General features: G+C 35.3%; 1 long non-coding RNA gene across 1 annotated transcript in view; it reads right to left on the reverse strand.

Moving 5' to 3' along the window:
- Positions 1–2,351: 2,351 nt before the first annotated feature.
- LOC311584944 overlaps positions 2,352–27,485 on the reverse strand; it is a 185,463-nt gene continuing 160,329 nt past the window's right edge. Inside the window, exons 5-6 of the long non-coding RNA XR_014775045.1 lie at positions 2,821–2,940; positions 2,352–2,612 (exon numbers count right to left, since the gene is read on the reverse strand). This is a non-coding gene — a long non-coding RNA (uncharacterized lncRNA). The remainder of the gene's footprint in view (positions 2,613–2,820; positions 2,941–27,485) is intronic.

Below are 27,485 nucleotides of genomic sequence, written 5' to 3' on the forward strand. Positions count from 1 at the left end.
TTTGAGTTGAAAAATGAAATAGGAGAACCACATGTACTTCTGATCAGAGATATAGACCTCACACTACCACCATAGTCACCTCTATAACACACATTGCTCAGATATGACAATGGTAAGTAGGTTCATTTTCATGTCTCTGGATTCTTCGTTTTAAAGGTGTTATATAAGTGAAATAACACAGGATGTGAGTATGTAAAAATGAGTTCTTTTCTAATTCCTCTGATATCCATATACATTGTTCACAGACATTTGCTTTCCACTTTTAATTCTATAGTATCGGTGTTCGTACATGAGACTTCTAAAAGAAATCACCATAGCTGACACCGTGATTCAGTCAGAGAACTGAAAGAGAATAATTTTTCATATTTAAGCCCTCAAGTTGTAATACGTATTAAGGAGTCCATTGCCTGATACAGTCACTTGTTAGAGTCTGTTTTATGTTAATGAGGGAAGAATATTAAAATGTTCATTTTTTATCTTTCTTTTATAACCATCAGGATATATATAATAAAATACATGTTGTTTTATTATATATAATATGTAACAGTATATATTTATATTTATTTATATATATTCTTATTTCATATAAATGTAATGTTTTTATCACAGTGATATATTGTATCTGGGACAATTATACCACATAAGCTAATATTACCATGATGAAAACTCCTTAGTTGGCAGTTAAGATTTTAAAAAGGGGTGACTTCTTGATCTTGCTTCTGTAGAAAAAGCAGCAGACACTATTATTTTGTCCTGTCAAAGGAAATGCAATTTTTATTTTGGCCACTTTGAAGATTTTTGTCTTTTTCATTTGTTTCAGCTGGTTTTGAAGATGCACTTTACTGGAATTTTTCTTTTGTATTTCTCCTAATTAGAGTGCATCAAAGTTCTTGAATTACAGGTTTGATGTTTTCTTTTTCCTTTGTAGGAAAATTGTCAGATACTAAGAGTTCAAATATTGTCATGCCTCATATTTAATATCATTAAATTCCCTATTCTTCATGTGGGTGTTTCTGAATTTTGTTCATCATATTGCTGTTTATGTTTAAGGACATGAAGCATTTTTAGCTCCTCAGTTTCATGTTCTGCCTTGTTTAAAACCTTGACAGGAATAACTTTTATTAGTTTCAAAATTCTGTTCAGTTACATAATTCCAGGTTTTTTTTTTTAGCAAGTTCCCATCTTTCCACTTTTTTGTAAATAATCATCATTTTAAGTCAATTATTTATAAGTAATTAGAGTCTCTGCATCACCATTGCTTCAAGTTATTTTCTACAATTTGTAGTTTTTGATATTGGTGTTTACCCACTTTTTGAACAATTCTAAGTTTTGTTAAATAAAAGGCTTGTACATATAAATTACTGTGGACCTAACAGACGACTGTCCTTATGGTAGGCTAATTTTCATAAATAATAGGTCAATAACTCTGACTTAGTCGTGGACCAGCCTGAATACTTTAGAATATGGGATTCTTTAGTCTGTCCTCTCTTACAAGTCTCAGACCTTATACTTAATGGCATTTCTTTCTTACAGACTTCACTGAAATCTGAGAAATTACAGGATTCCACAGCATGATAATCTATATACGCTATTCCATTATCTTTAGAATAAGGCTGCAGACATTATTTGTCAGAACCTACCAGTCGTAAACTATGCCTTGCTCTGACTCTTGACCCCAAAAGACTCTGGGAGCTGATACAAAGCAATCATACAGTCTTTGGGGGCATTTCTGAGTCACATCACTCGGCCTCCTTTAGTTTCCGAATTCGGACCTTTTGAGTCACTGTCCAGTGCCTTCAAGGGACTGCCTAAGCACTAATCGGGCACTGACACCATTCAGCAGAGGCTCCCTCTGAAACTACAAGTTTATTATGTCAGTGAAAAGTGCTGAACTGAAACTTTTCCACTCCTTCCTTAAATTGCCCTTCCCTGAGTGCGGACAGAGATACCATTTCAGTCATCTCGTCCCGTGTTACTCTCGGTTTATCTTTAACCTTTCTTTGTGATAAAGTGATGGTTGTCCTCAATTTACACCCTCACCATAGCACAACTAGAAATGTCATTTTATCAAATTTAACATAAACATTTTTCCCCCCTATACCAATAAACACCTTTATTACATGAGCTATGAACGGTAATTTGCCTTTCTGGGCTTCGGTCTTCCTCAGATAGAACTTCAACTCCTTGTCCTCTAGCTCATCGCCATCAGCTCTGGCACACTGGCCTGATCTTGAGGCAACACGGGCAAGAAGCTCGCCCTGCTAGTACTGCTCCTCCAGAGGACTGATGACTTTGGCGTTCTTTTTTATCATCGTATTTCTTCTGACTTTTCTTTGATCAGTTGCTGTTTAAAATTTCTTCCTCCTCAGGAGACAGCTTGGCCCTCTTCTTGCAGCCCAGAGGCAATGCGTAGTGGGACTCATGCTGCTGTCGATACGGTGTGGTGTGCTGTCAATAAGCACGATGCAGTTCTTCACCAGGGGCTTGACGCGCACAGGCTTGTTATTGGATGCATTGTAGACAACATCAATGATCCTTGTTTTACGAGTACTCCGAGCCCCAGGAATAGTTCCCCACATCCAATCTCACGGCACGGTACATCTTACTGCCTCCTTTAAAAAAAATAGTTTATTAATTTATTCATATTACATCTCAATTGTTAGCCCATCCCTTGTATCCTCCCATTCCTCCCTCCCTCCCTCCCCCTTTCCCCCTACTCCCCTCCCCTATGTCTGTGACTGAGGGGGACCTCCTCCCCCTGTATATGCTTACTGCCTCCTTGAACTCAGACTGTGTGTATGTGACGAGAGCCAATCTTACCGTTGGCAGCAGGCCGTCACAAGCTCATTTTTCCGTTTCTTATGGTAGGCCTTTCTCTTACCCCGGGTCTTGTTGGCGCTTGTGCTAGTATGCCGGGAGACGCCCATCGCTCTATGCTGGCTGGAAGGAGCAACATCAGCTTTTTTTTTAAATGACTGTGATATTACTAAGATTGATACAAGAAAGTATCCTCCCAAACGCAGTTCAGAATTTCAAAGTTAACTGTTACATATTTGCTATGACAACCTTCCATATTTTCCTTTAAAAATACTCAAAAGTGCACGAGCTTTATCGATGCTGCAGATGTCTGTTGAATTCTGAAAGTAAGTAAGCCCCAGCAAGTCAGAACATTTCAAACTGCTCTGAGCTGGGTTATTTAAAATCTGCTATCCAAAAACTACTTGAAGTGTCCATAACTCAGCTAACTCAAGGCATGATCCCACAGTGGGACTTTATATCCCATATGCTAAAGTAGCTCATTGAACAAAAAAGGGTGCATTAATATCAACAATACAGAGAACCTCAGTGTTAATTTTCTGACTCTCAGCCAGTGAAATGTGCTAAGTCTGTCATCGTAAATGAAGAGATGTTCAAACAGCTGCCCAGAGAAATTGGTCCAGGAAAGATCTTTCCCTCTATGGGATTAAAAACGGATTTTTTTTTAAATGAAGAAAATGTTTTCTGTAAAATGTAGGAAGGTGATAGCATTAGGTTTTTAAAAACTTAGATTATTCTACATATAATTTTACTGGATTTCATTATTATACATCCCTATGAAGTAGGAATAGAAGTTTATGGGAATCAGTAAGATAGATCAGCACTTTCAATTGCATCTGTCCAGTGTTCCTGAAAGCTGATGTTATATTTGAACCAAACAAAATCCCTCTTCAGAGCCAAAAATTGTTGTAAGCTATCCACATCACAAAACAGGAAATAACTAAAGCAAGTTATAGTAGATGGGGAGACTTATTAAGCATGTAAACAATGCTTATGTGAGATTATTTGAATGCAGTGTAAGAAGCATCACCATTCCTGCAATAAATAGTAAATTATACTTATATTTTCCTAGGAAAACATAGATATCCCACCTCAGACTTGTGACTGAGGGAAGTATTATGGATTAGGATTTTTTTCAGAATAGAGGAATATGGGTGGAAGTAAAAGTATTGATTTATGAAATAGGAAGTAAATCTAAGGGCACAAGTTATATGTGCAATTGGTGAGTAGCTCAGGGTATCTGGGTTGAGGAACACATGCATTTTCCAAGCATAACAGCAAGATAGTAAACAAATAGCAGCTTTCACTCAAAAGACAACAGAAATTCCAGTAAACTGGAGGATGGAACCTAATATGCTATTCATCTCATAATGTCCCAAACCTTTAAAAAAAATATCTTTTTATGTACCAGGGTAGGTACATTTATGCAGCTATGTATATGAAGAAGTAGATTCAACATCTATTACTATCATTCTGACCATTTTCAACAAATTAAAATTTACTTTTGTGAAACATCCAATTATTAATCATCGAAAGGTGCTGCATTACTTTAATTAAAATAAATGACCTGAATAATGTATAAATGCATGAGTGGTTAACTGCTCAGACTGCAATGATATTATGATGTGCTCAGGTCAATATCTGTGGTTGAATGGATATATATAGATCTAACTGCTTGATGCATTTTTCTATTCTTACCATGGTCATTAAAAATATAATTATTGGTTCTATTTGGAACACACAGGTCCCAGTGGTTTTTTAAGCTTAATGTTCTCATTGATATCTTTAATTCTGGATATGAATTTGGAATTAATAGGCAATACTACAATGTAAAAGAATTCTACTGCATGGAAGTGTTCTGAGAAAAACACATAAATATTCAGAATTATGAGCTTTTACTTGGTGAGGCAAACTCCACATCCTTAACTGATAAAAGGGACACCAATGGGATCATGCCTTAAAACTGTGAGTCATTCTATGATTACCTTGATGTTCAGTGAAAGATACCCGCAAGTATTTAATTTGTTAATCAGCACAATACATCCTCTCCTTCTAACCTAGTCACATATATTCATTCTTTTCCCACCGCCCTATAAACCAAGCTTAAACTAAGTATTTTTCTTTATTTTATTTTATTTTATTAATTTATTTCTATTACATCTCAATGGTTATCCCCTCCCTTGTATCCTCCCATTCTTCCCTCCCTCCCATTTTCCCCTTACTCCCCTCCCCTATGACTGTGACTGAGGGGGACCTCCTCCCCCTGTATATGCTCATAGGGTATCAAGTCTCTTCTTGGTAGCCTGCTATCCTTCCTCTGAGTGCCACCAGGCCTCCCCATCCAGGGGACATGGTCAAATATGAGGCACCTTTATCTATCTATAGTCATTTCTTCTTCCCTATGTTCACTTATTTAAAGCACTGAAACATTGAAACATGACATCCACCTCTGACACATGAACCCTATACATGCAGAAAATAAAATAATTTTACATTACTATGATATAATTGCATTGTTCTGGGAAGTTATATATATATATATATATATATATATATATATATATATATATATGTTTAAACATTAAATATTTTATAAAAATTTTCCCTCATATTAAAAACTTGCTGAGTTTTTTAAATAAAGAAAAATATTAATTGTAAAAGAGATACTACATTACATATTATAACTGTAATGCAAGTGTATAAAATCTAATAATATAATGGATAAACTAGTCAATAAAGATTAGAAAGGCCAAGAAATGCTTTAAACAAGGCTTAAGGAAATTAGCTGTGTTGTAAAGCAAGCAATGTGCGAAACACAATTAGAAATTTTTAGAAAAATCTGTTCAAAATATACTTGTGCTCTAAGGGAATACTGCATTTGAAACAAACAGAGGTAGGGCACAATGCTGTAAAACTATATCCAAAGCCATGTGATAATAAATACACACAGTTAGAATACTAAGATTAAAGCAAGGGGCATAAAGAATGATTGGAAGAGAATATAAGAATATAAGTCTGTCAGAGCTCAGGCTTTCCCTGTAACAGTAGCAATACAATAAACTACATGGTAGTTGAGTTAGACTAGCCAGTTTTAAAAATAATATCAAAGGTGTGCACAGTACTGCGATATGGAAGTTTTGTTTGCTTTGTAAAAGTCTATATTCATTCAGAACCTTGTACACCATAGTTAGTATTTTCTTCCATTTACAGGGAAAAAAAATTCAGGTTGCTATCTCCTTTGCAAGCTTAGGTATTGGAGAAGAAACAGAACCAAGTTTCAAAGTACTTTTTAAATGCAATATATAAGTAAGTGAGTAAAATCTTTATATAAGAAATAGCCTTCTCAGACTCTTGTTTATCTCAACCTTGATTTAGGTTATGACTTTTTTCAGAAGATGGAGATAGGGCTGTGGGTGACAACTGACATCCACTGAACCTTCCTAAATATTTTTCTTGTACTAGAGAAAATAAGTACATAGCAATAAGGGGATGCTTTATAATATATGCCATAAAAAAACTATTACTCCACTCCACTGGATTTGTAATGTTTGCTCTAAAAAAATATTGGTATACACAGTATATTACTCTTAACTTCCAAATACCTTCCTGGGAATGTAGGAAAGGTAGCTAAGAAACAGGTACCAAGCGGCACATGAAAGAGGATGAAGTCAAAATTTTAAAGGGTGTTTTAAAAATAATTTTAATAAATATTTCCTTTTTCTAGGTTATTTTGTCTCATTTCGGAATCAGGAACAGAGTGATGGCACTGTAGAGATTCAAGTGAAATAAAATTTTAAATTATATTATCTAAGAAGAGCACTTATATATTTCCACTCTGATATGCAGTATTGTACCCATACAACTCAATTATAATACAACGTTTACTTCTAGTATTTTCAAAGTGCTATTGCAGGCTGTTTAGAATAAGTAAGTTATACAAGTTAATTGTTAGTTGATCAAATCATGGTCATATCAGTTACTAGTCCATTTTTCTGACAAGAGTATACATCTTAGGTGCAACAGGTAGATATGATTATACGGAAAGATAGGGTAAAATAGTTAGATAAGGTCTTCTAACACCTCAGAGACATACAGAATATGGCATTTAAATTTGTTTTTTATTATTTTGAAGATTCATTGGCAATGAGACAGGTTAACTTCTGGCAACACCCAGCCTACCTCAAAGAGGATTCTCATTTGAGGATGTTGAGCATAAAAGAACATCCTTATGGAGTTGGCCTCAAACGTGGCAAATAAGACACTGGGCAAAATGTCTTTATTTCTACTACAGACAGAATTCTGCTTTTTAAAAGGGCAAGCTTGGATGCAGGCAGATCAATGGCCAAACTCCGCCAAGACGGGGTAAGCAAGTCCTCAGTAGTTCCTGCCTCAGGTCTGTCAGGTATATTGGGACAGAAGACTGAAGAGGATGCTCCAACGTAATGGAGAGTTTGGGGTGACTGTTCAGGTAGCAAACTGTCTCCGTCATCTTCTCATTTGGAAAGCTACTAACTGCACTTCCTCAGGTAATCAATTTTATTCCTTCTAAAGTCTCTGATGGGGTTGAAGACCAGATAGTTTTGTTTTACAATGAAGCTTAGCTGTTTAGGGGTTAAGATGTTTTTAGATCTTGATAGATGTTTTAAACTGATAATGACGAGAGATGATAGAGATTGATTTATGTTCAGAATATTAGGTGCACCAAGATAGGAAAAATGCTTTCTTCAAAGGCGCCAAATACAAATAGCCAAAACACTATGAGCATAACATTTATATACTTCCTGATTGTTTCATGTTTTTTCTTGCAGCAGGTGGTTTAGTGTATATATGTGTAATAATGTAAATATATATGTTTTTTAAAACGTGAAAAAAATCAGATTTAAGAACTAGGTCAATAAAAGGCATTCAGGAGAAGAAAAAAGAAGAGCATATAGTACTTTTTCAAATGCCTTGTGCTTTTTTTACTTTAACACATGTTTCATGATTCTATCCACCTCTAACTCTAACCTCTAACAAAGGAAAGTTTTAAAAGCTAACTGATGAGCCACATGCATAGCTCTGTACTTAGTGCAGACATAATGTGACCAGACACCACACACCCCTCCCACCAAGTCTGCCCCACCACGATGGACCACACTATCAGATGGTAAGACAAAATAAGCACCTCCTTCTCTATTTCTTTTTTCCTTTCTGTTGTTCTTATTGGGTATGCTTTCACAACAGAAAGTCACTAATTCAGGATAGACATTTTCTTTACACATCTTAGCAGCCCTTCTAAAAAATTAGACATCTAATCCTCACAGTATCTGATGCTTCCTAAAGAACATTAAAACATTCTCCATTGTTAATGCTACTGAACACAGGAACAGTAAACCCTCATGTCAATAGATGCATAAGGGGTCCAGCCATTAATTTATAGAAGTCAGAGAATAGTATGATTATTACATTGTAAAAAACTATTTTCTTATTTTTATCAAATGACTAGCACCCTATACAATTATGTGAAGAATATTTACAATGATGAGTAATGAATTTTATGCAACAATCGTGATATTATAAGTATGCAATTAGCGTTGTAATATTGAAAATGTAAAGTTCCAATTGGGTATTACTGTTTTCCTTTGTTTCTGGATATTTTTTCTTTCTCAGGTTTTAGATGTAATCCAACAGATTTGTAACTAAGATTTGCCAAGGAATAAACTTCTATGAAAAAAATAAATAAACTGAAATGCATATATTGAATAAATGTAAAATAAATTGAAATGCTTATGAAAACTAGCTCTGTTTTTATACATTAAAAACTCTCCAACCAATTCTGCCTTTCACATACTATTTTCTCTTTAGTCAAGGTCAATAACAGTTCAATAAAGTGCTGCAGAGGCAATTCCCAGGTATTCAATGTTTATAAATATAAACTAAAACTTACATAATAGAATATGTGAGTATTTTCATAATTAAGGAATTTAGCAAAGCTAACCTACCTGAGATTTGACTTAGTTTCCATTTTTAATGGTCTATGTGTGGGAAGCAAATAATTCAATCATCTAGCAAGAAGTATCAGTTTATATCACATTAACATAAAATCTATATCCTTGAAAACTAGTGTTTTACAAATACTATTTTTTAAAAAAAACTAGTTATTTATATGCCCTCTTTAAGTAAAAACACAAAAAATAAAAATGCCTTATTATTAAGTTGATTTGAATGTTAATAGTCTAAAATTATTTATCTGCTCACCTTAGCTTTTGATACCAAGTAAAATACTTTCATGTTTTAAGACTTCATACATGGATAATTCTATATTTTTTTTTTGAGACAGGGTTTCTCTGTGTAGCCTTGGCCATCCTGGACTCACTTTGTAGACCAGGCTGGCCTCGAACTCACAGAGATCCGCCTGCCTCTGCCTCCCGAGTGCTGGGATTAAAGGCGTGAGCCACCACGCCCGGCATAATAATTCTATAATTTGAAAGTTAATGGAAGCCCTTTGCCTAATTAGTGGAACATCTGTAATTTAAAAGATAGATTTTAGAGTTTGGCCTAATGAGTATTTTATATCATAACAGTGTTAACACATAATTTAAAACTTCTATTAGCATTCCGTATTTAGATGGCAGTGCCTTTCTTGATTGTATTTAAATGCATTTAAAAATCTCAGAAAAATTTGAATAAATAAAAGACTAGTTTAAATCCTAAGAAACAATATTTTAAGTACAATAGTTACATATTAGTATAATGTTCTTATATCTAAAAAAAACATGTTTCTATATTTTTTTCTCAATCCAAAATGAGGGGATACACAAAATCCTTAGCAATGCTTGCTAGGAAAATATTAATGTATGTTTATATACCTATGTAGAGACACGTAGTATATACATGTGTGCATATGTCCATATACGCATGAACTCTTTTACTTATTCAGTTCACTTTTACTTTGTTATTAACATGTTATACATTGGAGCATTAACTGCATAATATTTTACACAGGGCTCCAAACCAGTGCCCTCAACTGTCTAGTAATTCTACTTTCAGATACGGGAAGGCTATGAATCTCCACTGTCTGTCAAATCTTCTAAAAGTCTTAAGTTTATCAAAGGCAGTGTGGTTCCTTTATCTAATTGATTGTCTCCTTGCTTGTAATAACATGTAACAGGTTCTTAATGATGTATGGGAGGCCCTGTGTCAGGAGATCCTCACTAAGATTCGGATGAGTTCAAGACCTTAGCTCTAGTTCGATGGGCTTTCAGAACAAGACAGAAAAGAAAGCCCTGTGGAAAGCGGGTGTGGAACACAGAAAATTAAGGAGATAAATGTTATGTCATTACCTCTCAATCATATCTAGGAACCAAAGCTTATTCATAGAGCTTAAAATAGAATTTCACCATAAATACTAAACATTTAATTGTATAACTAAAATAGAATTAATTTTATAATTATCTTTTTATTTTTTTATTTTTTACATATATTTATATTATTACACACACAATAAACTACCTGTAGCAAGAAGAACCATGGCACAATCAAGAATTTTATAAATGCTACATTCTTAGTGTTTTGGCTCTTTGTATAGATAGAGGTAAGAAAAATAAGATACTCCAGTCATGAATTATTTTGAAGTATAAATGATTCAGAATCTATGAAAGTATTTTTTGTTTACCAGGGGCACGACAGGAGAACTTGCAGGGTATGGAAATTTGAAAGCTATATATTTTTTCAGTATCCAGTGCTTTGTGCTATCTCATCTAAGGGAACACTGATCCTGAGCAGGCTCCACTGTCTCCACCAATGAACAAAGCATGTCTTCCTTTGATTTGACTTGTCAAGTGGTGGAAAGACCCTCTTTACCCTGTGGCCATCATAGCAAACTCTAGGATCCTCTAATGATCATTTCTACAAGTCTTTTTTGCTGATCCTACCCTTTCTCTACCATGAAAGGAGAAGTACATTCAAGTCCAATGCTGACATCTCTCCTCTTTTCTCCTTTGATTTATACACTTACAGACTTATTATAAAGAGAGTTCCTAATCAGATTCACAATTCACATGTTCAGTACACACTGTCAATGATCACTCAAAGTACAAATGGATTACTTTGGATGATGCTTGAAAGTCATAGTCCCCAGGCAAGTTGAGCACATGCTTTCTGAGCTTATACATCAACAGCCTTTTAGTAGAATAAAAGCCTTGAACCTGTCCTATGTTCTTCATTTCCAAAAAGCAAAATAAATAATCTATCAGCAAAGGAGGATGTTTCCACATTAATTCTCCCAAATCCTACCACTTTATTGCCATTTGCAGATCATAAATCTTGGTCTCAAGCAGTGTAATGCCTTGCCCACATTATGTGTTCTTACCTTCTCCCTAAGAAATCAGTGATCTACACAGTGGCCAGACTAATGTCTCTACCATAATTTTGATCTTGTCACTCATCTGCTCTTTACCTTCCAACAGCTATTTGTCATTCACAATAAAAACCAAAGCCTTCTCACCGCTCTTTATGAATTACTTATCCTGATGCACTTCTCCTGGTTTTCCCACTCTTTTCGTGATAACTACTATCAATTGGTAACGATCATAGTTTTGTATATCTGGAGGGAAAATAAAGAACTTGACCAGTATAAACAAATGTCTAGAATAGTGAACAAGAAAACTGAGTTTTCTATTTCATGCAGGCAACATCCTGAGGACATTCTTAAGTGAACGTTTGAGATGCATGTGACAATTGCTTTGACCTCTTCTTGTGGTATTTCTATCTTGCAAAAGACCACATGCAGAGTGAGAGGTTGGAGAGATGGCTCAGCTATTAAGAACACCGTCCTTTCTTTCAGAGGACCCAGGCTTGGTTATTAGCATCACATGGTGATTCTCAAATGTCTGTACCTCCTGTTTCAGGGGATCAGACTCTTTCTTTGACCTCGGAGGGTGATAGGAATACATGAAATGTAAACACATGCATACAAGAAACACACATACACAGAAAAATAAATAAAATAATTTTTGAAAAGGCAACATGGGAGTAAAGCATGAGAATCGTTTTGAGAAAGTAATGGGAGACGTTATAGTTTTCCTTCTTATCAAGACATTGCAGAAAACATGCTTAGTACTTGGAAAAAGAAAGGTAAAGGAAGAAGGAAAGGAGGAGAAAAGAGGAAAAGGAAGAAAAGGAGATAGGAAGGGGGATATGATAGATCTGTTATTAAGACATAATAATATGCTATTAAATACACATTTACTTATTTAAAATCTATGAAGGAGAATTGTAGGACCCGTGAGAATCACATAGGTTTCTGAAGTATACATAAAGCCATAGAGCTACTCAACAAAATTGCCAGGAGTGTTAAATAACATGAAACATTTCAATATTAATATCTACAGGCACACTTCAAGTTCCTTTTTTTTTAAATCCTACTTCTTATGATTGTCATGGCAACTAAAGAATTCTGAAATAATTTGTCTATAAACAGAGAAGTTGAGAACAGTTTGGCAGTGTACTTATAAATGATTTATATTCAGGATTCCTTATACATGGGTCATTCATATGCAAATTTATAAGTACAGATAGAATTGTTTTCTTTGTGTTGGAAAGAGAAAGCAATCATGTCCTGGCATACCTGCAGATTATTAATTAATTTTACATTCACCATTATTAAAATAGTTCATTACTCATGATTGAATGTGGTAATGAAAAATAACTGCTTGTCACAGACAAATATTATCAGAAGTACAACAGGGCAATGAGAGCCACACAACCCAAAATGTAATCCATTTGTCATTTCATTGAAGAACCAATAAAGCTGGAGACAGAGTAGTGCAACAAAATGAAGCTGGGATTCCTTGTAGAAAGAAAAAGAAATGGTGAGAAAAACAATGATCCTATTTGTCATTATTTATTATTAGTTCAAAAAATGGTAATAACTAACATTCCTAGAAACAGAATATTTCCCATATGTGGAAACAGAAGAAAGCTAAATTTATAAAAAGTCACATATTCTGATAAAATATACTGTGGGAATTAGTTAAGGCCATAGGATAAATTGATCACATAAATCTCTAGCAAAATATATTAATAGCTACAGTAAAATCCAATAAAACAAAATTAGCATCCTTATGCCTCAGGGCACATTCGACCTCTTCTACAGATTTCAGCTTTGAGAACACATTTCAGCTCTAGCTGTTTCTCTTCTATGAAGCATTTTGCTTTTAGGACACCCATCAGGTTGCTTATTTTTCCCCCAAAAAAAATCTTTAAAAATAAAATATTTTGAATGAAAAATGTACAAGACTTGTGTTTTTAACATATTGACATACATAAAGAGAAAAAAAAAACCTTACTTTTCTTTGCCCTTAATTGTGTGGCTCTTCCTGAGAGAGTTAAATAAGCATGTTTTCATACCAGGTTAAGACACTAATCCAAAGACCTAGTAAATGATTCCATTGAAATCTAGCATTGGAAGGTAATGAGATGGTGAGGATTATTTGAAGAACGAGGAACTTCGAAGAGTATGAACAGCTTCAGCACCAAAGAGCCAATGCTACCATAGGTAATGACTCAAAATGATGCACCCGTACAACTCCTCACCCAGTTTTCAAAGTACTCCACTGTAGAGTCTCACCTAGAAATTATTCACTTTTTCTACGAACTTGAATAAAGAACTTTTGAGATTCTTATCCCATTACAACTATTCTGAGTCCTGTACATGTCGTGAATTTGATGAACCTCATAAGATCCACTCGTTTTCTCCAGCGTCAAAAGCTTGTCGCCTCTATACGGCAAGCAGGTTTCAGTGTGTCAGAGACAGAGGTACCATACTCCCTCCTTCCTCTGGCTCTGACATTCTTCCTGCCTCTTCTCCCATTATATTTCCTGGAGATGATGATGCAGATTATCTCTTTATTTTCTTCCATCTATGCCTCAATATCTAATCGCTATGCCACAGCAATAGTCACTTAAACTCAGAAGCTTGAATGGCTATGAATTTTAACAATGGCCATTGCCCATGGTAGAAAGCAAAGTTTCCCATCACGATAGATACTGCCATTGTTTATACTCCATAGGCATACGCATTAATAGCTCAAAGAAAGTTTGACCGCCACATCGCATGCATTTACAACACAATAATAGTTGCTTCCCCCCCACAAGACCTATGACATCCCCATCACAGGATTTTCCCTTAGATTACAGCATCAAGCAGAAGGTTTCACATACACAACAGGCCTTTTATCCAACCCGGAGACAATTAATTGTACACATAACAATCATGCTACTGTTGTACTAACAGAAACACCTTATCCAACATGTAGTAGTAGTATGCACATGGTCCAAAACTAAGGAAGATTGTTGATAACAATTTTCCTCCAGCCATTTCCCTAGTGCTGTGATCAAGGAGGGAGTTGATTGCATTCCAACTTGCTGTGAAGTCAAAGTGTTTGGTATTTTCAGCAATGAGGACTTCCTAGCCACTTGTAGTGTGAAACCAACACTAGCAGTTCCGGGAGCCAAAGAAATCTTAAGCGAATATATAAGGAGTAGGTGAGGTCTGAATGGATGTGTACTGCTAAGGACCACCAAGACCTCAGACTCATGTAAACTGGCAAAGCCTTCATCTGGGTGAGGCTCTAAGACATGGGAAAGTCCTCCTCTGGCCCAAGAATGAATGTTTACAAATGATTGGCCAACCAGTGTGTGAAAAAACTAACAACTGCATCTTCCTTTTTCTGGATAAATTCCTCCCCAGCAGAGAATCATACCCAGATTTGCTAACTCTCCCCTCCTCCTGTGTATAATAAGCATGCTGAAGTTCACAGTTATTGACACTGCTCCACCAGAGCTCCATCCCAGCATTCGGAACATGTACCTGTGTGTTTCTCCTTTCTTCATTTCTTCTTCACCCCAGTAAGGTTTCTAGGACCAAGCCATGTAGGTCCTAGCCCGAGTAGAAATAACTCTTTTAGTTTCTGGGGACCTGGGTGCTATATGCCTGACTATCAAGTAGGTAGATGGTAAGCAACCCTTAAAATCTATACCATTATTCAACCACCTTATGGGTTGTGAGTAATGCCTTGTTCCACCCATACTCCACTCATTGACTGAAACTCTGTAACTGATTTTTTTTTTTTTACTGTTCTTGAAGGACATATTTTAATCTGTAATTCTCTCAGAGATTATCGTTACACCATTTGCATAATGAAATCTTTATACGGGAAGAGGGGAGGACCCTAACGGCACATCAGTATCCATTGCAAGGAAATATCAGTCGGTTCTAGGATTTTAACAGATAGTGGTATGTGTGAAAAGTTAAAATATAAAACTCATTGCCTTTGTCAATTGCTTTGTCTACAGAGCAATGTTGGCTGCAGTGGCATAGATGTTCCAACACTTCTCAGCTCTCTATGGTAACTTGCAGTTGTTTTCCAGAAAGCATCCTTATTCCTTATTATGGAGCAACTACCATTATTCTGCTGGGTGTTGTTTTTCAATACAAAGCAGCATAATAAAATTTGTTTCTCCTTTTGAGCTAAGGGCAAAGGCAGGGATCTCACCTGCTGTACCTACTAGTCTAGGAAGCATCCTGGGCCTGACAGGCTCTGTGCTAGCACGGGGGCCTCAAACTTTACACCTCTACACTATGTTCCAAAGGGCTTCAGGCTGTGTGAGCAATCTATAGTTTCTTATAGGAGATAAATTTACACAGCAGACAAGATTACAGGATGCACATTTTGAGCTTCCTGTTCAATATACAGTCAGCTGTATATTGGAAACAAACTGGAAAACAAAACAAAACCATTCCCCCCTCCCCCCCCCGAACAGTTACTCCCTGCTAACATAACCTTGGGGTGGGGGATTTATGATTCTTGTGACTTTGTGGATATTTAAAGTTTTATTAACTTTGAGTAGTGGAGGATTGTCTCTCCTTTCCAGAAAGAAATGTTTCTACTGGAGGTAATGAGACAAAACAATGTTTATTTTTAAATTGATGCAATAATGGTACCATACACATTTCCATTGAGAAATAACATATTGAGCACATCTTAAATTCTATGAAGTAATAACATGTAAGGTTATGGCATTTATATATAAAGAAACATATTAGTTGGAGACTTTGTAGTGGGTATTGGCCAACCTTATACTACTAACTGGTCTAAAACATAAATTTGATTAATAAAACTTTGATGTTTTTCTATAATACTCATTCGCTTAGCAAAATTTTAAAGCACATATTCTGCTTCCAAAGTAAGTAAATTTATTCTGCTAAGCAAATATTTTAGATTCCTATTATCATAATATTGTTAATTTATTATTCAAAAGCTGATCTAAGTTGTTAAACAGCTAATCTTCAAGATACTCTGCAGGAAAAATCCACACTATTTTCCTTCTAAAATGAGAGCAGAATTTATGTTTTCTCACATTGTTGAATCAGGGTTATGTCAGTCCTTAAGATGCATACAAATGAAATACATACAAAACTCAGGAAATGTTCTGAAAAGATAAATATTGCAGATTACTTTTAACAAAGACAAAGTGTAATTATTGTGATATACAAATATTTAATGATTTTGGTTCAGAAGCACCATGTACAGTAAAAAAATGATTTTTAAAAGCTTCTTTTGTTAATGTCTAAGTCTCTCCTTTGTGACACTGGATTTATATTTTGACAAAGTGGCTGGCAGGCCACACTAAAGACAACTTCTTCAGGTTCTTATTTAAAAGTCATGCTAATCTTGCATGTATATTGAAATAGATGTGTGAATATAGATAAGAAAAACTACTTGAAAAGAGCAATTTAAATGAGAGAACATTAAACCACTTTGTTTTCTAGCTTTACTTTTTAGAGTTCTAAGCTCACTGTAACTACACTTTGTTGAATAGTGTGAATGGGTTTACATGAAGCCATGGACTATGCAGGATTATTAATATATAAACATACATATATATGAGCCATATATAATATATATATACAGCTCAGGTCAATGTTAAATCCCTATCTCCAGAAGCAAAGGACCAGAATTTGCATCAAAGCACCCAGGTAAACGCCAATGAGGGGTATGTGGTAGCTTGTGTATAATTGATGGTAAATTGTGTTTTTAAACACAATTTTTTTTTAGGTTTTTGTCATGGTCTATACTGTTCTCAAAACATGTTTCTAATAAGTAAAGCACTGAAACAGCATTGAGATAAAGAAACCAATCAGGGGTGGGTAGCCCATGACATATTTGGCTTAGTAATGACACACCAGGAGATTGGGAGACAGAAAATAAAGTGAGCCTTAAGCCAGACTCAAGTCCCATCTCTCAAGTGGCAACAATAAACGTAGGACTATGGGCATAGTTCTTTTAAAATGTGTATCAGTGATGATGGTGGCATTGAATTAGACATGCATTCATTCTAATATCTTGGATTTTGACCCCCAAAATTATTATTCATCACTCACTGATTAACCCATGCACTTATTTGGAAGGACACTAATAATTTGATGGAAGGCATGGTATATATAGAAAAAGCCACCTAGCCTCTGAGAAAGTGTATGGTAAGTAAGTTCTAGATTTATTTTCTTTTTCACGTTACTCAGGGGCCTTCTTTACAAAGAAAAGTTAGCTTTATTGTTTAATCAATAAAGCTTAGAACTACACTCTCAATAATTGTTGATTTCTTATGAAGCTTTGAAAGCACAGGTGTTTTATTCTATGTTCTTCTGCGTGGAATTTTACATAAAGGAATTAGTTCCTGTTCTAAACTGTCTCTTGAGTGACATTTCTGCTCCCGCTAATGGCTGTCTGGAAACCATGGAGGAAAGAGAAGGCACTGACAGTAGACTGCTTACCATGGGTAGAGAGTTATATTTAGCTCAAATGCTGATTTGTTTGATTTAAACCACATGTTAACACTGCAAAGTTCTATACCTAGGTCCCCAACACAGCTTTCAAAAAAACAAAGCACAAACCTAGAGTAGAAAGAAATGCTTTATTACATGTTTTACCCACTTTAAGGTGCTGACAGTTAAATAATTCTGCTGCCTCAGAAGTAGGTTAACTACTTAACTTGTGTAAATGTTACTGATTATCTCTGTTGCTTTTTTCATACAATTAACATAAACTTGATCTATGTTGGTAATTTTAAAAAACACACACACAAAGGCTTTTAGGCAGCATTAAAAATGCTGATCTGCAATTTGAGACCAGAAATGCAGGAGCTCATTCTCACATACCCTGAGGGGGAGCAAGTTTAGGATTTTTTAGTAAATCTACAAGTTAAATTCTATAAAAAGGGAACCATGAGAAATAATGCTAAACTCTCAGCCAGATTGGGTGTTGCATTACTCAGAAATGATATACAAACATTCCTTCTTAGAAAAAAAAGCATAATTTATGGGGTTTCCTTAACATTATAGGAATCTGAAAAAAAAAACAGTCACAAAGCAATTCTTCAAATATAGTTTACCTATAATTGTATAACAAAACATTGCTATGGTCCATTAAAAAGCAGTTCTTAAAAACCAACTGTACATAAGATTATAAAGAGACTATCTGAAGAAGTAGATATATATGGCTTTGGTTGATTCAAAAATTATTTTCTTAGAAAAGGTAATTTATTTAAGAAAGACTGGATTATGGCAGGTACTGTAATCTCAAAATAATATATATATATATATATGACACACATATTAAATATTTTAATTTCTTATATTATATGGAGGGAAAATTTATGGATAACATTGAAACTTGAATCTGGATCACACTGATGGGAACTAAAGCACTAAAGCATAAGTGCTATCATAAAATAGTCTAAAAATAAGCCCACCTAATGTAGGCCATCCAACATTTTCCTGTGGATGCATCCCTTTTGCCCACTTTTAGCTACTGTAAAAATGTCTCTAAACATTGAGGGGATTTATACAATAATTAATAGGTATTAGTCAGTATGAAATAGAAAGAAATGAAAATTTGTCATTTGTTTCAGGAAAGTAAAGTAGGGTTAAAACAACCAAAGGGATGGGTGGTGGTAAATACTCTTGAATATGTTGCAGGAGTTTTATGCAGCACTGTAATATAGCTATTGAAACAGCTGTACATCGTATGATACATTCTTTTAGAAGCTTCCCTTAGCCATGTCTTCTAAGAACTACTTTCACTTAACATATGCTATTAGTATGGTTGATAATTGGTTGCTTCTAATACAATAAATTATCCATTAAACAAGCTAAGATGGCAATTAAAATTTAGTTAGTATTAGGGGTTTTTTTTTTCTTTTCTTTTCTTTTTTTTTTTTTTTTTTTTTTTGAGTGACTTCAAATTGTCTTAAACCAGCCAGGAGTGGTGGCACACACCTGTAATGTAATCCCCTTACATCAGGGTGGCAGAGGCAGGCAGATCTCTGAGTTAAGACCAGCCTGGTCTACAAAATGAGTCTAGGACAGCCAAGGTTACACAGAGAAACCATCTCCTAAAAAAAAAAAAAAGAATTTATACACTATTGTACATATCTAAGATTGTATCAAAAGGTCACAGACTGTTGACACTCACTCGAAATTTCTGCTGGGATCTCAGCCCCTATCTGTCACCTCCCCAAACATTCACCTTTACTGTTTTTCACTAAATATTGTCCCTTCTTTCTCTCCTCATGAAAAAGACCCTGAAGAATGTAAAAAAAAAAAAAAAAGTTCAAGGCAAGCAGCCAGTAGTTAATTATAACCACAGACCCTATCTCTCCAGACTCTAGGGTTAACTTTCTGACCATCTACTCCATCTGAGGAGTAGAATGATTGTTTCTCATCTATATGGTGCATTTATGAAATTTCAATTTAGAGTCTACATATCTAGGATATAAATTTACAAATCTGAAAGAGTCAATCTTATTATCCCCAATGACACCTATTTTTAGATAACAATATTCCAAGTTATTGACACTTTGAACAAGTTAAGTTGAAAACAAAGACATGATATTAAGGTTTTCTGAATAGCACAATTTTAACACAGTTTCTCACCAATATTAGGACCCGGTTTGCTACTGAATGGGAGTCTAAGCCATTTATGTTGAATAAACTTTATGTGGAGCAGGAAAATTAAAAACTTCTAGTAGAAATTGTACAGTTTGTTCAAGTAATTCAGTATGAAATGTAAATGTTATGATATAATTCATACTGAAATTTGACATTTTTCCAATATTTAAAATTATGTTGCCCTGTGATTTTAGGGCAATATGCAAGACAGTGCTATATGCAACTCCACATTAAGCATCCTGCTTAATACAAATGACACATATATAAACATATTTAAAAATAATATAATATAGTAATATGTAATATAAATTTTGATTATAGAAGCAAGTTCTATTACAAAAAAAGTTACTTTACTCAAACTCTTATCACATATTTTCTGCTGTGTTTGCTTCACTTTCCTTGACTCCAGGGCTGGGGGGATGGTTGAGTGTATAATGTGCCTTTTGTGCACAGAAGAGGATCTGAGATAAGATTTCGAGCACCTATGTAAAAAAGCCAGGTTGGGGGAGGGGCAGGGTGTAGCTGGAGAGAAGATTCAGAAGCTGGAGCACTCCTTCTTGCAGAGGACTCAGGTTCAATTCCCAGCACCACATGATGATTCACAGTTATAAAGCTAATCTAAGGCCTGTTTACCTCTGAAGAAGAGTCACGTGCATGTCAAAGAGACAGAAAGAGAAAGAACAAAGTGCCTAGCCAGTCTAGATGAAACAGACTGCCCCAGGATCACTGAGAGATACTGATACAGAAACTAAGGTGGAAGAATTTGGGGGGAAAATATCCTACATCTATCCCAAGCACTAGGCTTTTGAGCTAGTGCCCTATTATAAGTGAATATATACCATGCAAATCTTTCTGTTTCTGGGTTAACTCATTCAGTATGATCATTTCTAGCTCCATCCATTTGTCCACAAATTTCAGGATTTCCTTGTTTTTAATAGCTGAGTAGTATTCCATAGTGTAAATGTATCACAGTTTCTTTATCCATTCTTCAACTGAGGGACACTTAGGCTGTTTCTAGGTTCTAGCTATTTGAATAAGGCTTCTATGAACATGGTTGAGCATATTTCCTTGTTGTGTGGAACATTTTCTGCGTATATCCTAAGAGGTGGAATAGCTGGGTCCTGAGGAAGCCTCATTCCCAGTTTTCGGAGAAAGTGCCAGATATATTGCCAAAGTAGTTGTATAAGTTTGCATTCCCACCAGCAATGAAGGAGTGTTCCTCTTCCTCCACATCCTCACCAACATGTGGTGTCACTTGAATTTTTGATCTTAGCCATTCTGATGGGTGTAAGATGGAATCTCAGAGTTGTTTTGATTTGCATTTCTCTGATGACTAAAGACGGTGAGCATTTCTTTAAGTGTTTCTCAACCATTCAATATTCCTCTGTTGAGAATTATCTGTTTAGTTTTGAGCTCCATTTTGCAATTGGGTTGTTTGGTTTTGTGATGTTTAATTTCTTGAGTTCTTTACATATTTTGGATATTAGCCCTTTGTCAGATGTAGGTTGGTGAAGATCATTTCCCAGTACGTAGGCTGTTGCTTTGTTCTGTTGGAAGTGTCTCCAGGAGATTGGGATAGATGTGAGAACATCCTACTGAGACTCTAGGTAAGAGAAATATAGAAGATGGGGAAATAGAAGGACCTAGAGGACCCTAGAAATCTACAAGAAGAATGCCGTGATGGATGGTTCAGAGCCCAGGGGCATCTGCTCAAACTATTGCACTAACCAAGGACAATATAAGTAGTAAACTTCGAACCTCTACTCTGTTCTACCCAATGGACAGGACATTCTCCACGGTTATGTGGAGAGCAAGGACTGACTCTGACATGAACTCTGGTGCTCCATATTTGACCACCTCCCCTTGGTGGGGGGGCCTCATGACACTCTAAGAAAGAATAAGTAGGCTACCAAAATGAGACTTGATAGCCTATGACCATAGAGTGGGGGAAGAGGTCCCCCTCGGTCTTAGACCTAGGGGAGGGGAATAGGGTGAAAGCAGGAGGGAGGGAAGAATGGGATGATACAGCTGATGGGATAACAATTGAGTTGTAATCTGAATAAATTAATAAAATTAAAATTAAAGAAAAAAACATCCTAATGTGCAACTATATTTTCTACACACACAAGCATGCCTGCACACACATATCCACACACACATGCACACTGTGTACACACAAGATGTTTTCTGATTCTAATTCATGTACTCTGTTTTTTATTGCCATTAATTAGCATGCCTTTTTGGCATTTTCTCAAAGATCACAACCCATCAGCATAATATTCAATATTTACCTAGTTTATGCAAATTATATATATGTATTATATTAAGAGAAGAGAAAAGAATAGAATACTTTTAGTAACTAAGTGCCAAGAATGGATAGAAAATTTTGAATTTCATGTCATGGGTATGTAAGACATGTAGATTTTAAAACCACATCTGAACTCATCGCAATTATGCTGCATATCAAACATTCAAAACACAGTTACAAAAAAATAAAAGCATTAAGTTATGGCTATATTTAATGTTTTAAATGCTATAGTATAGTATTTGCATATCAATTTCTGAGTATTTTTAACAGTAACTTCATGTCATACCATTAAAATATGATAAAATAATGACTAGGGATGTGTTTCAGAAGAAGACTTATAGCATAGCCCTAGGACCTGTGTTTGAATCCTCTGTGTCCACACAAGATCTAGGTGGAACTCTGCACATGTAATCCAGGTGCTCTTGAGGACAGACACAGATGGACTCTAGGAGCTCCATGGATAGCCAGCCTAGTCAGAATCCAGTGAGCTCCGGATTCAGTGAGAGACCTTGTTTCAAAGGAATTAGGTAACAAGTCACAGAGCAGGTCACCCAATGTCGTCCTCTGGCATCTGCACACTGACACAATGATGTGTACCTCTGCATATCAATGAACATGCAGATGAGTGTGCATGAGCACACACACACACACACACACACACACACATGTATGTGTACAGAGAGAAAGACTGAGAGAGATTTGACAACAATATATTTTAAGACTTATTAATTTTTGTTTTTCATGTATGGGTATTTGCCTACATGTCTGTGCACATATATGCTGTGCCTACACGTGTGAGAAAAGGGCTTCAGGTACCTTGGAACCAGAGTTACAGATAGTTGTTAGCCACCATGTTAGTGCAGGAAACTGAATCTATAAAAGAGTAGCAAGTGCTCTTAACTGCTGCCTTATCTCTCTATGCCTGACAAACGTTCTGTAAAAAGAAGTTCATCTATTATCATTTTCAAATGAATCCCTAATATTTTATTACTCTCAAAGACATACAAATATTTTAAATACACAATTTATTTTCGTGAAAAAAAGTATGAAGGCTGGCTGAATTGCACCTGAACTCACTCCAACTCCTATATTTAAGTCTTTTACTTGGGCTTTCCTCATTCCCTCAAAACTGAACGATATTTAATTTCCATAAGCTAAGCTTGAAAGTCAGGAGAACTCTTCTCCCCTTTCTTCTAGATATGGTATTTTTTTTTGACATGATACCATTTTTGTATATTTTAAAAAGAATGTTAGGTCTTTGGAGGACTTGTTTAAATCATTATTCTAAGTTATTATCTAAATGCTAAAATCATTGCTTTGCTATTTTGTAATTAGAGATAGTTTTTGTTGAAGCAAATGTCGGGGACATTTTCAAACAAATGTTTCCATTTTGCATGTGTAGCAAATGAAGTGATATTCTCTTATTTTTCCTTCTATACCCTATAAACTTATGAAAGCACTTTGTTACAAGAATGCCCTACAATGACTATAAGCACAGCAGTCTAAGAAAATCTTTGAGAATCCCTGGAACACAGTTTGAAACAATATGGAGTAGCTGTGGACTTCGGGGAAATAACACAGTACACACACCAGTCCGGCACACAGCAATTAGAAACGAGGTCATTCACATTTAGCAAAAGCCTTGGGCATTTTTCAAGAGACGAGAACAAGCCAAAAACAACCATCTCCCCAAGCCAAAAAAAAGAAGAAGAAGAAGAAGAAGAAGAAGAAGAAGAAGAAGAAGAAGAAGAAGAAGAAGAAGAAGAAGAAGAAGAAGAAGAAGAAAAGTCTTCAAATGTACAATAAAAAAAGATCCTTAACTCCCCATGGATCTACCAGGTACCTTCAGGCCCATAGCTACCAACAGCATTATCAGGGATTTGTATCATCTTCGATACAGAGTACACAAATATATAAGTGAGGTCTCCGTAACTTTAAAATATTTAGGCAGGCTATTCAGCAATATTGTTTTCTATAGGTATTTCTTCAAGTAATTTTCTACATATTCAGAGAACTGGGAAAAAAAGTTTGAGAATTATGAAGCATGTTCAGCTACTTGGTAATTGAAATGCTGTGTTAGTAGTGCACACTTTGCAGGGAGGTGCTACTGCCAGGAGAAATTCACCTCCTGTGGATTGTCTTCGAGGTTACAAAAAGGTCTTAATTTTGTTTTTGTGGGGTTTTTGTTTTTTGGGTTTTTTTTGGGTTTTTTTTTTTTTTTTTGGCTTGAGTTTGGGGTTGGGAGCTTGATGTTATATCCTCATTCTGATCCAATGATTTCGTTCCTTATGTTCTGTTCCAAGGCCTGTAATTTCCCCCACTGTTGAGGGTGGAAATGAAGTTTTGTGGGGGAAATGAAGCGAAAAGTTGCATTTGATATTTCTCGGATGTCCTAGTACATCTGTAGCGAGCGAGCAAATAGATTTTACACCCAGCATTTTCCGTAACATCAGAAAGGCTACAAATACCCTTTCCTTCTCGGAGAAAATAATTATTTTGGTTTGATTTATCAATAATGTTTATACTGTAATTATGGTGAAATAATGAATGGATCTTCTGTCTGCTAAGAGTTATGCTCTCTCTTATGTGAAGTTTGTCTGGGGTACTCGACCAATAAGTCAAACAAGTTTAACTTATTAAGGCTGTAATACACAGTAATTTTCAACACACAAACAAAACTGGGGTTTTGTTTTTGCTTCGCTCAGTTTTCTTCTGGTTCTGTTTTGTTTGTTTTAACCAGTCAATGGTTTCTTGTAGTAAATTGGCATGGAAACAAATGAACATTATTTCTTCTCATATAAAAATATGTGCTGTGTACTGAACACGCCTCGAAGCTTTACAGTGAGTGAGAGCTCCCAGGGGAATCGCACAGTGGGAAGGCACGAGCAGACCAGACACAGAGTGAAGCAGTAAACGCCTCCAGGTCAAAGTCTAACACCACTTCCTGAATGTGTTTCCCTCTCTTCCTCCCATCTCTCCCTCATTTTTCTCTTTCTTCTGTCCTTCCTTCCTTATATAAACAGAAGTTCTTGAAAATAACAAATAAATAATTTAGATGCAATAATGATCAATGTTTGCTCAGTCACTAGCCTTTTGTTTGGGCTTTTGGAAGGCCTGTCACCTCATGGTTTCATGTAATAATAAAGATGGACCTTTAAATTAGTAATACACATTATATAACGGGCACTTGACTCATTTTTATATCTTTCATTTTTAATAATTTTTTATTTTATTTTAGGAATATTAATTTCTATATAACTTCCAAAGTATTACTACTGAGACACAACTTGTGTTTACATTAACTATAATAACATGATATTCAGTGACAATTAATCAATCAGGGCAAAAGATGTTAAATGAGAAGTGCACTCTTATTGAAGCTTGTGGATATCTTTAATTTGTATGCATAAACAGGATTTTAAGCATGGACACTGTTTCTTATGAGGAAAACATGTGGCAATTGGCTTGAAAATAATTTATACAAAGTAAAATTAAGATGAGTTCAAGGGGCTTTTATAATCAACCTGCTTCTGTTTACATATATTTCAAAACTAAAAAGTAGAAATTCAAAATATGGCTGGAGGCAGCATCTAGTGGTTTTTGGACACTCAGCTAAGCTATTTAACCTCAACCAATAGGGCTGCCAGGTGATTTCTATAGCCTGCTCCTTTTAACTGCAAATGAGGCACTTGCTTTCAACTAGATTCACCCTGGAGCCAAAATAAACATAAAACACTCACCAAAGCACAAAGTTAATTTTATTAAAATTAACAGTGTCTTCCAGTCTACCATTTTACCATTAGAAACAATACCTTGGGCAATATTATGAAGCAATCTATATTCAAATTCATGGATGGGTTAGGTATATCTGATGATTGCTTTAATAAGTTGTTTCTGTTCTATTTTAAGAGTATATATAACTTTAGAAAACACACACACACACACACACACACACACACACACACACACACACACACGGGGGAATCACTGGAAAGTTAAGTGAAGCTACATAAAAATAGTTATAATAACGACAAGCCACTTGGAAAATTTTTAACAATAAGCTCTAATAATTGTCTATCAATTGAAGAATTTCAGTAAAGCTAATTAATTGTTCAATATGATAAGAAAAGTAAAGGAGACTTTTTTTCAGAGTAGGGGAAAATTCCATTCATGTACGTAAATAAAAACTTCTATGTGTGATCAATCATGTATGTGTATGCACATATATATTAGACACATCATACTATCAAAAGATCTACACCAATAGTATGCACAGTGACTTACATAAGAAGAGCCGAGCACCACTGAAACACTTCATAAATTTTTATTATGAACATATCTGTTCACTACATTTGAAAGTGTTTTAAAATTAGCAGAGATAAATCAAGGACTTTTTCATGTTGGGAGTTTCCAGATTCCATTGATAATATTTGTACTGTCTCCCCACGTCAAAACATATATAAACATGAAGCTACAAAGTCTAGAAACTGTTTAAATGGATTCACAAACATTTGGTTTTCTGAGGTAAACCTCTGAATAACAATAGCCAGACTAAAAAAATATTGGCTTGTCTACCGATACACTTCAAGTTTGCTGTAAATGTAAAATATCCAAAAATGTTACTGTTTTTCACTTTCTTCCCTGTCTAAATTTACCAGCAAGTAACAGCTAACTATATCTTAGGAGTCACCCAGTAAACATGTTATGATAACTCCAAGAGCTTACATAATAACTGAACGTGGAAAATTAGGTCAAAAAACTAGTCAACATGAACAGTTTATCAGAATACTAGCATTAAAAAAAAAAAACTCCCCACAGTAATTAAGGTGGAAGTTCAGAAATCCGTCATTAAAGTTTAAAACAATGATTGCAGACAAGTGAAGCCTACCCTATGTAGACCCAAATTCATTGCTACAGGAACCAAATCTAGTAAGAAGACACTGGGGTCCCAGAAGTTGCCTCCAATGTAAGAGGATGGAATAGAAGTCTAAAGAGCAACATCTCCTTTCTCAAAATTGTCTGTACTGAATGTAGCTTCTCTGTCTAGAGTCATTAAATATACAGATGGCAACGTGAAAACTATAAAAGCAAGATATGGAATATATGCTAGGGTAACAAAAAAATACATATTTTATGCATTTATCCTAAAAATTAATATCTGTATTGCAAGTTGAGAAGCAATAATATCTTTGATCTGCCTGTTCAGGAAAGAATAGGAGACATTGTGTAATCAGAGTGTGGCCTACTGATCCAACAAGGAAAAACCAGACTAAGAAAGCGAGCATCTAACATGCCTCATTAATCTTCATTTTGGTCAGTTGCATTTACTGCTGGAAAAATGCCTCACCTCAAATAGAGCAGTGGTTCATT

Source organism: Acomys minous (genome assembly GCF_964271855.1).
Source record: "Acomys minous genome assembly, chromosome: 15".
In the NCBI taxonomy this organism is placed as follows: Eukaryota; Metazoa; Chordata; class Mammalia; order Rodentia; family Muridae; genus Acomys; species Acomys minous.